Source organism: Zeus faber (assembly GCF_960531495.2).
Source record: "Zeus faber genome assembly, chromosome: 5".
NCBI lineage: Eukaryota > Metazoa > Chordata > Actinopteri > Zeiformes > Zeidae > Zeus > Zeus faber.
The window spans coordinates 23235757-23249037 of NC_137192.1; positions in this window are offsets into that span (position 1 = coordinate 23235757).

The following is a 13281-nucleotide window of genomic DNA, read 5'->3' on the forward strand; positions in this document are numbered from 1 at the left end:
GCGTGAGTTACAATAATGATGGTGGATGTTTGAGGGCAGTGACATTTGTAAAGTTTGAGGTTAAATGAAGTTCAGTTAAAGTCAAACGCGACCAGTAGGGGTCGCTGTCAACTTACAGTGGGTGGTAATGTAAAGGATGTAAATGTAATGTCAATAAAGCGTTGTAAATGAAATGATCAGTATATGTGTGGAAAATCAGCATAAAGGCCTAAAAAAGTATTCGATGGAGTGAGGAGAATATTTAATAAAATAACAATACAACAAGAATACAGCAATAATAATAAAAATATAAATAATAATAATAATAATAATAATAATAATAATTATTATTATTATTATTATTATTATTATTATTATAACAATAATAATAATAATGAAATGGATGCAATATGTGGACCGGTCAACCGTCGTTCAACTGGAGATGCGGGGGTCACTGGGAGGTCAATCCATCCATCCTTCCTTCCACTTCACACATTGCAGGGTATGTCAGTGGTCAATTTGCGCAACTAATTGATCCCTGACCCTAATTTCAAAATGCAATTTGACACGTTTCGAGCGGCGTGGGCGTCCACGTTCGTGTGCAATTAAGCGTCTTGCGGCGTCCGGGGGACTCGTGAGCCGTTTCCACTCCTCTGACCTTTTTGTGTCCTGTCCGCTACACCAACGGCCTCTTCGCGTCCTTCAGGGGAACAAGTTGTCTGACCAACGTGCTATAGACTTAGGGCTCAACCTACGTAGTGACGACGGGGAGATATGATCGTCGTAATGCTGGATCTACCAGCATTAGAATACTGCGTTATTAAAATATTCCATATTATAATATTCCATAAACGTGCCAAACACTGTACAAACTGTCACAACCTTGTAAATACATAGAATGATTTAAAATCACAATTTAATTATACCCATACCAATATCCTGTCCTGTGCGTAGGATCACATTGTATATTCTGTACATTTTATATTATTGTTTTGCTTTTTTTGGCTATTTATGTATATTTGGCACATTTAAATTTTTACTTAACTTTCATTACATTTTATTATCATTTTATTTGTCTTTAAAAAAAAATTCTCAGACTGTCAAGCTTTTTTCATCGACTGCAAAACGTACCAATCCTCACTGGGACAAACTCCTATTGAACTGTATGTACTGCACATGTACCCGCCGAAATGAAGTGGTTCCGATTCTGATGCGAGAATTGTTCAAATTGATTTCACTCCACGGCGATGGGAATCCAGATCCAAATCATTTGTTGTTCTGGCTGTGGTGTACGTGATAATGCCGTTCGCTCCCGACAATTTTTTAACTTCTTCAAAGAAAGACACAGCAGCGGACCCACGGCAGAACGGACACCGACGAATCGGGCGAGGATTATTGTTTTATATTTCATTTTTAGCGCTCATTTGATTTGGTTGAAATTCTCAAAAGTGCCACAGAGAAATAGAATAAAACACACACACACACACACAAAACAAACCAAAACTTTATTTATATGCTGTATAAAAAAAAAAACCACAGATACGCTCACGCAGTCATACAGCTCAGAACCACTGTCCACGGCAGAGACAAAACCTTAACAGCAGCATTTTCAGACGGACATTTTGTATTAATTCCACTCTACACGGGAGGAGTTGACACGTGTCATCGCTCTCGTGGAGTTTGACACAGATTCGGGGGGCGTCGGCGCCTCGGGCTCCATGGGACGATCGTCGTCGAGCTGCTCGGCCTTGACTAATACAGTGTTTTTGGGATTTGGGAGGGCTTCGACGCTCCCTGACCCCTCGCTGACCCCTCTCTGGTACCACGGCGAGGGTTCACCACGATGGGGCCCAGGGCTGTGAAAAGAACCCAAAAACACATTAACATGCAGATACACAAAAACAAATACAGTATGTGAGGGGAAAAACATACAAGATGGTAATACTGTTGTTTTTTTTTGACTGTTTGTTTTTTTGCAAACAAAATGTTTCCGTCTATTTATCCATAACAATAACTGGATAAACATTGATATTTACATTGAGGACAAGACAGTCATTTATTCATCAAAATAGAATACCAAACATGACAAAATATAAAGATACCAAAAAAAAAAGTATATCATTACAACATATTATTATAATAATTTATAATATAATAATAGTTTTTATTTATATAATTAATAAGAAATATGCATAATTTAAAATGAAATATATAGTATAATTATAATTAATTATAAGTATAATACTAAAATCTCTCATATAAAATTGTATTTAATTTATAAAATGATAAATAAATAAAATACAGATAATATAAAAATATATATAATAAAAATATAAAATATATATATATTATATAATATATAATATATAAAAATTAAAAACCTAAAAACGGCATAAGGAAACACATCATAAATTATATCATGATGTGTTTCCTTATTCCATTTTTTGTTTTTAATATGTCGAAATGATGTAATTTTTTTTGTATGTTTATATTTTGTCATGTTTGCTCTCCTATTTTGATGAATCAATGACTTTCTCGTCCTCAATGTAAATATCAACGTTTATCCAGTTATTGTTACAGATAAATAGACGGAAACATTTTGTGAATGTATCTTGGCAGAACAAGCTGATGAGGGCTTCAGGGTCGCCGGTGCAGAAGCTGCTTTCCAGACCTCTCTGAACGAATCACAACACGCAACGGAACAACACGTTTTCAGAGTTGTTTCTTTTTTGCTTTTTTTTTTTTTTAATCTTTTAATGCAAATGTGTCCTGGTTTTCTCCAGCATGGGGGGGGGGGGGGGGGGGTGTTCTACGTATCCCATTTTGTGAATTCCCCCAAAGTCGGAGAAATTAACGACGAACGTTTGAGCGCATTATTCCCATTTGAATTACAAAGCAATTGTTGTTCTTGAAAATAGTTTTTACCACTTATCTGATGTGGTTAGTCTGATGTGAGCCCTGCGGCGTCTTTATTTGACTGGTGCACTTAAATACCCAGAACGTGTCCTTTGCGCATATAACCGTAGAAATATATATATATCCTGGTTGACAGCAGCCATTTTGAACTAGGTGTAACTAGTATTACATTTGTTCAGTCTTGATTTGACAACAAAATAAAAGGTTTTTAAAAGACCGCCACGGGTATTTGTGTCAAATCCTTATTTCTTAGTCTCTTTATTTGCCAGTTGAGTGATCATTAACAAAATATGAGGAGTTCTAATCCTGATCCCAAAGGCACTAAAAACCCAACAGGCACCAAGTCGGTTTACTTTTGCTTTTGATTTTTTTTTCTTGACGTTTTTTTTTTCCTCATTCATTTTTGAACGCTGGAGTAACGTCAACGTTTTCTGCTTTACACAGAAAATACATCATGAAAACACGTCGCATATTAATAAAACAATGACGCCCTGCCGTTGAACCAACTGACAAAGAAATAGAATAAAAATGATAACCCGGATTGGAAACAAAAATACCAAAACTAAATATATTTGAGCGGGTTCTCGATTTTTTTTTGTTACTATCACGAATTAAGCTTTGATGGAAGAAGTCAGGTTCCAGTGTTCACACAGGACGCAGATGAAAAGTTGAAAAAGCTCCATCAGCCCAGAGCAATAAATACCAGGAATAAAGATTGTAAAGGAAATGAGATATGACAGCAGCTTGTTGTTCGTACTGATCCTGAGAGGGATGGACGGGTGGAGTGCACTGTCACACACTTCACCTCCTTTATTCTTTCAGCAACTCTCTCTCTCTCTCTCTCTCTCTCTCTCTCTCTCTCTCTCTTTCTCTGTTATTGAACAAAGTGTGTTTGTTGTATTGTCTGCAACTGTGAACTAGAGAAAATGTTAAAATAAAGATGCTTTAAAAATCAAAAATCTCTCTCTCTCTTCAGCTCTCTTCCCTCTCTTCAGGAAAGATACATATGTTTGCCGAAAAATGGAAAACAAAAGAGCAAAGTGTAAAGTAAAATAAAACAGAGAAATGTGAATGTTGCTGTGAAAAAAAAATACGTGAAGATGTGAAGATAACCTTAAAATAGAGAATTGTTGCCAAAATATATATATACACACACACACACACACACATACAGTCTGTATATATATATATATTTTTTTTTTAATGTATATATATATATATATATATATATATATATATATATATATATATAAAAATATATATATATATAACGTTTTTATTTATTTAAACTTTTTTTTATCCCAAGTGTTATATTAACAGCGATGCTTTAAATGTTCTATTTACATTTTAGGTAAACCTTCCCTCATTTGTGTGTGTGTGTGTGTGTGTATATATATATATATATATATATATATATATATATATATATATATATATTTATATATATATATATATATACCAAAATTTTTAATAAAGACGTATGCTTTTATAAAATTGTTTCTATATTAATCTGTATAGGTGTGTACTATATATATATATTTATATACATATACAGATTATATATATATATATATATATATATATACCTATGTTTTTCGTAATAACTTGTGTATTTGTAAAATTGTTTCTATCTTAATCTGTTTATGTATATATTCTGTATATGTATATACATATACATATACATACTGTATATATATTTATATATATATATTCAGATAATATAGAAAAAATAAAAATAAAAACACAAGTATGCATGTTGTTGTTTACCTTAAAATTTAGAGAGCATTTTAAACTTTGCCTCTTAAATATCTATACACACTCTTTCTCTCTCTCTCAACCGCAGCTCTGAGAGATGGCAGAAAAACAAATGAGTTATTACTGATTACTGGGGTTTCATTATATGGTTAAAATATGCACAAACATGTACCGGTCATGCTGCCAAAAACATCAATCCCACAGCTTGGTATTAATGTGACCAGTGACAGAAAAATATAAGTTTCAATATCGACAAAAAATGGAAAATGGCAATATGTAAAAGAAAAGTATTCCAAAAAGGTCCTTTGTGTAGCGTTCCATGTTTTCATGCTTTTAACATCTGCAGCAGTCTCGCATTCATTATTTGATTGTTGAAACCACAAGTTATTATTTTTACTCGAAGGGGACATAAATAAGGCCAATAATATAAATCAATGATTAATTTACAGATTTTTATATTTTAAATAATAGTCTCAAATAAATCTTGCATAAGTAGAAAAGTGCAATTTGAGGCCAGTGAATGGGTTTGGCACAATATGCATCACTATGGTTAGAATTTAAACATAAACAGAAAAAAGAACAATGACAAATTAAGCTGTCTTTAAATTGACTGTAAAACAAATACTACACTATTGAATCAAATAACAAAACAAATGAAACAATTGACCGTGAAAACAGTGTTTTCTGCTCTTCCGGGAATGCTTTCGCTACCGGGCTGAGTATACTTTGATCCTGCCTCAACCCCAGAACTTTTCGGCTCCCGAAATAATCACATGTTTCACAGGCTCCTTCAAATTTTAATAACGCTGACTTTGTGTGTCATATTGTGTTATGCAGAGCTGAATACCCGGTCCACGCTCCAGTCGCTCCGGGTCTGGGCCCCATCGCCTGGAACCGGAGTCGTCTAACTCTCCTCTGCCTTGTGGATTTGACTTGAGGGCTGTACGCGAAGGGAGAACGCCATCACCTCTTTGCTCTATGGAGTCCTTGAGCAAGGCACTCCATGCCCCCCACTCCAGGTGCCTGGACGTACACCGCGACCTGTGTGTGTGTGTGTGTGAGCTCACTTGCGGTAAAACACAAACGAGCTTTACCCGTTGAGAACAAAATTTCAAATGGGGGGGTGGGAGCTAAATAAGTATAACGTTAAACATATTGCACACATATCTCAAATGTTGTGAATCACACATTTGTGAAACGTGTGCTTACGGCCCCAAGAGTTCCCAAAAATTCATGAAGTACCAGAGCTACGAAATGTACACATTTGTGATTGAAGAATTTGTGAAAGCTGTGCTCACAGCCAATCAGGAAGTCACAGAAAATCAAAAAGCTATAAAGTACATATATCTATAGTATAAAGCTATAGAAATGACAAACTTGTGATTTGAGCTGGATAGAAACTTGTGATTCACAAATTTGGCAAATTTGTACATAGCGAATCATAAAGTCAAAAAGTCATAAAGTAGTAATTAAGTAAGTAAGCGATCCTGCATCAAGCACCCATTAGGACGCAGATAAGAACATTTGAAAAGACTTAGTCTCTGGGACCCCCATCTGAGAGGATTGGTTCAGTATGAAAGTTAGACGGGGTTTCTTGTTTCTGTCTATTCTATAGTTAGGGAGATGAATGTTAAACTATGATAAAAAGTGATTAAAAGAGAAATAAATACAAATTAGTGATAAAAAAATAAAATAAAAAATTGCTGGTGAGCCCCCTGGAACCTCCTGAAGGACCCCTGGGAGGTCCCAGGTTTCCCATGAAACCCATGTTGAGAACCGCTGGTAAAGCACACAAACCACACAAGAAATAAAATGAATAAAGAATAATTTTGGGATTTCCTCTAAGGGCGCGCTGGCCTGCGTACTGTACAGAGTGCCGGCCTCTTCCAGTTCACCGAGCATCACACTTCCACAGATCGAGCTTAAGTGCCGAAACCGGAGTCAGCAGGGGGTCAGGGGAAGGAAGAGGCGGTGGAGGAGTGTTGTTTTTAGGGTGGAGGTTGTGATCTCTATGGTGGGAAATAACCGGAACCCTCCCTCCATCGGGCTTCGAGGAGGTTGGTTGACGCTTGTTTTTAAAGCGACTTTTAAAAACTTCCCTTTTCAGCTCAAAATTTTATTTGTTTTCTTCTATATTTTAAATTGCTCTTTTAATGCGATTTTTTAAGTTTTTATCTCTTGGAATATTCTAAGCATATTATTTTTATTTTATTACATTATTTTGATGTTTTTTATCATTGTACTACTTGTACTGAACTTTGTATTATACTCATATATTCCTATCGTCGTTATTGTCTCTCGTGCATATTTTATATGTTTTTATTGGTGCCTAGTGTTTTGATCTATCTATCTATCTATCTATCTATCTATCTATCTATCTATCTATCTATCTATCTATCTATCTATCTATCTATCTATCTATCTATCTATCTATCTATCTATCTAGCTATGTCTGTCTGTCTGTCTGTCTGTCTGTCTGTCTGTCTGTCTGTCTATCTATCTATCTATCTATCTATCTATTTAGCTATGTCTGTCTGTCTGTCTGTCTGTCTGTCTGTCTGTCTGTCTATCTATCTAAGGGATCCAAGCCCAGCTGGAGTGTTGAAGGATTGCCTTAAATGGAGTAAATATTATTATTATTAAAAAATAATATACAATTTTTTCTGAAAGTCATCAAAACAGGTGCAAACGTGCTGCGGAAACCTGGCACACACACAGACGACCAAGATGAGCACATTCTCCTCTTTTGCTCCGCGGTCCCGATGATTCCACGATGGATCCCTGTCATCTGACTTTCAGTCGGATGCTCCACGGTCTAAACATCTGTACATTGGCTGCTTGCGGCAATATTTCTTCTTCTTCTTCTTCTTCTTCTTCTTCTTCTTCTTCTTCTTCTTCTTCTTCTTCTTCTTCTTCTTCTTCTTATTATTATTATTATTGTTGTTGTTATTATTATTATTAACTTCCCCTCCATCCTCCCCGCCTCCTGTCTCTCCCTCCCTCCTTCCATCCACATCGCTCTCCCGTCTCCTTCCGGGCCCAGAGTCGTGTTGGCGGGTCCTGCTCTCATGTTCCAGATATTAAATTACTCATAAAATACTTTCCCGCGGCCTGCAGGCCCCCATCGCAGCCTGCTCCCGAGCCCCCACTCCACCCAGGCTCCGCGGCATCTCGTGGAGAGCGCGGGAGGGTCAATTTTTTCAATTTTCCGAGATGAGGCGAGACATTACCGGCCATTTCGGATCGCATTAGTGTCACGCGTCGCTCTTTGTCACCTTTTTCCTCCGACGGGATTTTTTGACCTCGCCGCCGCTGCTGAGGAGGGAGGGAAGGAGGGAGGGATGCAGGGAGGCAGGGAGTAAAACTGAGTCTGAAAGGTTGAACATTGCATGATTCAGAGGGAAGAAAAGGTCTGATCCCTCATGCTGGGTGCACTTGACTGTACCATAGAGTTCCATCATGTGCGGTGAACCTGGAAGATATTTTAAAGACCCAGCTGCCAGCTGGGGGGCGGCCATAGTCACACATGACGGCTGTTGGTGTTGCTCTGTAACAATACTTTAATTACCTTAATGTTTTTAATCAGACTATTATTTATCTTGCATTTCATTTAAAATAACTATGCTGTATATCCTGGAGCCGTTAATTATTATTATTATTACTGTTATTATTCGTTAAGATTTATTATTATTATTATTATTATTATTATTATTATTATTATTGTTGTTGTTGTTATTATAATTATAATAATAATAATAATTATTATTATTATTTTATTTTATCTTTTTACATTTTTTTATTTTGTACTTGTTGAGCTGTTTCCCTTTTTATTTTAAATTTTTATTATTTCACTTATTTATATTATTACTTGTTTTTATTTCCGTATGAACAGTGTATCTTGTGAATTGTGTGTGTACATTCCATTACTCTCGCTTTGTACTCCATGTTCCCCACTGAGACGCTTCAAATTGAGTTTACCCTGAAGTGCTTTCTCAGCTTATTTTATCTTATCTTATCTTATCTTATTTTGTCTTATTTTATCTTACTGTGTCTTATCTCATTTGGCTTGATTATTAATGTGACAAAAACTTTCTTTTAGACAGCCCAGAAAGCTGCATTCTGCCAAATAGTGTTTTTCCAAAAAGCAATATACATGTATAATGCAAAGCAAATGTAGAAATCACCAAACAGAAGGTAATAGAGAATATATGTAGAATAATATGGAATATAGATTATATATGCGCAGATTATACCAAAATGGACATTAATTATTTAACTGTTTAACTTATTTAGCTACTTACTTTTGTTCAGCAAAACCTCTTCATTAACATAATGAATCCAAATACATTTGTATTTGATGAATAAATTGTAAAAGCCCTAGAATACTGAATATACCCTCTAGATACAACCACATACAAGTCTATATATATATATATATATATATATATATATATATATATATATACATATATATTTAAAAGGTGAAACACTAAATGTTTAACTATTCAGCATCTCTACTAAAGGAATTCAATCCTAATCGTATGAAACCCAATTATTTTGTGAACCTTAGTATGAAGGACTTGCTTTTTATTCTTCTCTAGTGTTCTGACATATGACTCATGCATATAATTTATAATGTTATTTATTAAAACCTAAAATTTCAACCAAGTATTTCCTGTGTGGGTGATAAAACATGAAATCACTTGCAATGTCTAATTATCTGAATAATGCTGGATTGTCTTTCCTTCATCAAAAAGTCATTTTTATTAATATTTTGATTATAGGTGGATAAAATTAAACTGAACATGAGAAGTATTTGTTGGTTATAATTTGTCTGAGCTTTTTGGCAGGCCTGCCTGGCTCTGTTGGTAAAGCTTGACACTACCGCTGCATAAATTGTTGATTTAACGTCCAATTCAAGTGGATCACTTAATGGATTTTAGGACATTTAACATCCTCCATCACAACATTTCGAAACTGAAGCGTTATAATATAATTGTGTACGTCCTCACTCAGAACCTTTGGTGGAAAAAAAAAAATCGAAAACATTTTTCAACCTACAGTAAATAAATTGGATGATATTAGATATTTACAAAATAATGAAAGTGGAACCATCAACTTATCGCTCTCTTGGTAACTATTGTTGTTCTTTCTTTATTTACTTATTACAGTATTTGGGTGAATGTAGCTCACTGTTCTCCATCATATACTGTATACCATCTGTTTTTTATATACTATTTATAGATGAGTACCTACTGTATGTTTTATTTCCCCCCTAGGGATCAATTAAGTTTTAACCTAACTTATGTTATCTCATAGATAGATAGATAGATAGATAGATAGATAGATAGATAGATAGATAGATAGATAGATAGATAGATAGATAGATAGATAGATAGATAGAAATTATTATTACAAATAATAATAATATGGCAATAAAATAATGGGAAAACAATTGAAAATATCCAGTGAGGCAGAAAGATGAACCCAAGATAGAAACAGTGAGGTACAATAAACCAAAATTAAAGATAAAGCCATAAACCAGGGGTCTCAAACTACTTAATTTTTTTTAAAGATTTTTTCATGTTTTTATTGTTTAACAGTTTTTAATGTATTATTATTATTAATTGAGCTTCTTCTTCTTCTTCTTCTTCTTCTTCTTCTTCTTCTTCTTCTTCTTCTTCTTCTTCATCTTCTTCTTCTTCTTCTTCTTCTTATTATTATTCATAATTATAATAATAATAATAATAATTTCCAGAATTTCCCCCCAGGGATCAGTTATCTTATTTGGCAATTCACTAATAATGCATGATGAAAAAAAAACAAACCCTCTTCCATTCGTTTCCCTTTACGTTAAACCCCCAATCGTCATGTGGCCTCCAGCCTGGCCAGTGGCCCCCAGGTGCTTTGAGTTGGAGACCCCTACCTTAAACCTTAAACAAAACATCGGTCATAAATATGAACCTACAAACCGGCGTTCTGCATGTTATCTCATATGGTCGTGTGATTTGAGGCTGGTGCGGCATGTCTACCGTCTTAAGGAATGGAAACAAACGCTGGAAGAGAATCCATTCAGCTAATCAGGGCCTCGGCGCTGAAGCCGTCTTCTGACCCGTGGATATCGGATGAAGGTGAGAATCCACTCACCCGTGGTTATTAGCAGCTCACTCATGAAATCGCGCACTCCAGGGCAGTGACGGAACGACGAGAGGCAGTGGGAGATTTGCTCTCAGCTGACCGAGCCCTCCCCCCTTTTCTTCCTTTTTTTATATTTGTGGGGCGACCATTCCGCCGTCATCCTCCTCACCGGCCGACGAAGGCAAAGGAGACGGAGGCGGAGAATCCGGCTTCAGAAAATAAAATTCCGTTCCGGGATTTTCGAGTGGACGGTGGGGACCCAGAGCCGCGGGGCCCAACTAAGGACTGAAGGCCAGAGCTAACACATGGGAAACAGGAGTTCTACTTTGTGAACCTGGAGTTTCACTTCAGCGACTTAAAATAAAGGAAATAAATAAAGACACAAAATTCCATTGTGCCCGGGCGTGGGCAGAATTAGTAAACAGCCCTCAGCTCTGGCTGCTTTCACTTCTTATTTTCCCAAAAAGATTTCGCTGCAGGTCAGTGTTAATGACTTGTAGATATGTAATCAATATAAAGTGCACAGGTTAAGTGACAATCAAGAGCTTACCTCTGCCTGGATATTTCCAAAAATAATACAGGTTTTAAATCATCTTTTCATGTGTGTTTTTATGTGAATTTAGGGCTGTCAAACAGTTTATATTAAATCTAAATGAAGTACATGAGATTAGTTTAAACATTTACTTAAATCTGACCCTAAAGAAATGTTTTTCTATTTAAAAAGCATTGCTTTTGAGCTGTAGCCATATAGTGATTTGATTATTGAGAACATAAATACAATAGCCTTTATCAAAATGTATTGGCATTTACACCATAAACAAACAGCTATCGCTCTCCTTTCCTTTGTGCTGAGCTAGTTGCTTGAACAAACATGCACGTTAACATGAAATGTTGTATTAAACATGGAAAACAATCAAATAAAAAGCATGAATAAATAAATAAAATAAATAATAATCTTAATAAATAATAATTAATAATAAATAATAATAAATAATAATCGTAATAATCTTTTTTTTTTTTTTTTACTGCGGACCCCCTGCAATACCCACGGGTGCCCCTAGGGGACCGTGGACCCTCGACGGGGAACTCCTCGGATAGAAAACAAAGTCTGCGTAACATAAAGCCTTTCATATTCAAACCATTGGATACGATTGGATTGTTGGTTAAAGCGCGTTGCGCACATGAATCAGAATATGGGTTTGGATATCTGACTGATCTGTTTCCGGGAGACATTACAAAACGGAAGCACGTCAGAAGACGCTTTAAGAAAACTCTACTCTAAAGGGAGCGTTGCAGGAGGCTGCAGCTACTTTTTCTCCGTCGTTCTCCCATGGAAAATGGAAGTAAATCTGGTGTGTTTAAGTCAAACTCGGAAAGTAGGATATAGCGTAAAAAAAATTTGAAGAATGCATTGTGTGCGTGCTATGGGGCCTTTCGAGGGGCCCATGCATCGCTGCTGGGGGCCCCAGACGGTTGCTTATCTTGCCTAATGGTAAAGTCCGCCCTTGCACACGGGTGCCTCAACAGATACTTTTGTTGTGTCGTTCTATTTTATATCAAACATTCATAACCCTCCTGAGTAGCTGGAGATTTGCCTCCGGATCCATTTCCTCTTAGTTTGTGTTTGCTGCAACATCCGGATTAGAGAATCCGTGCGTAGCAGTCTGTGATGGAACCACTCCTTTCACAAATGTCTGTGTGTGTGTGTGTATTTCGAAGCATGCGCAAACACATAATCTCTAAGCTTTATTTAAAAAAAATATGAATGCCCTTTCTTCGCACAAATCACAGTTTTATTAATGCATTAGCGAGCGTTGAGAGCTACTGTAGCGAGCCCTGCCTTGACTTAAACTGGGATTTAACGTTTCTCTGAACCTCCGAAAAAGCGTCTGGTATAAAGTGCTGCTCCCTACATTTCTGTGTGTGTGTGTGTGTGTGTGTGTGTGTGTGTGTGTGTGTGTGTGTGTGTGTGTGTGTGTGGAAACCTCCTCCCAGAGCAGCTTTCCACGGCGTCGCAATAAAAACATATGAATCATTCAAACTGGGATCTGTTCGTTGCGAAATCTAAAAGGGATTGCAGAGTGCGTTATGCAGGTTGATCTGTTGGAAAAGCCTTCCCACAATTAAACTCTCACAGCGCTAACAAACAAACAACAAACTTACAATAATTATATATATTATAACGCTAACAAACTTTCTGTACAATGGGGTTAATATCCGACCGCCACCAAAATAAACATAATAAATTGGGATTGTGAATGAAACAGATCGGCTCATTCCAGTGGCACTTCTGAGCCATTATTGGTTGGAAATTTTGCCTAAATTAGACCAAAAAAGGACTAAATTAAACGAAAAAATAGCTCAATAAATATATACAAAAAAAAAGTTTAAATATTTATATAAAAATAATCTATATTTAAAAAAATAGTAATAATAAAAAAGTATATATAATACACACACACGCACACAGCATGTTCATATATAAAATACATA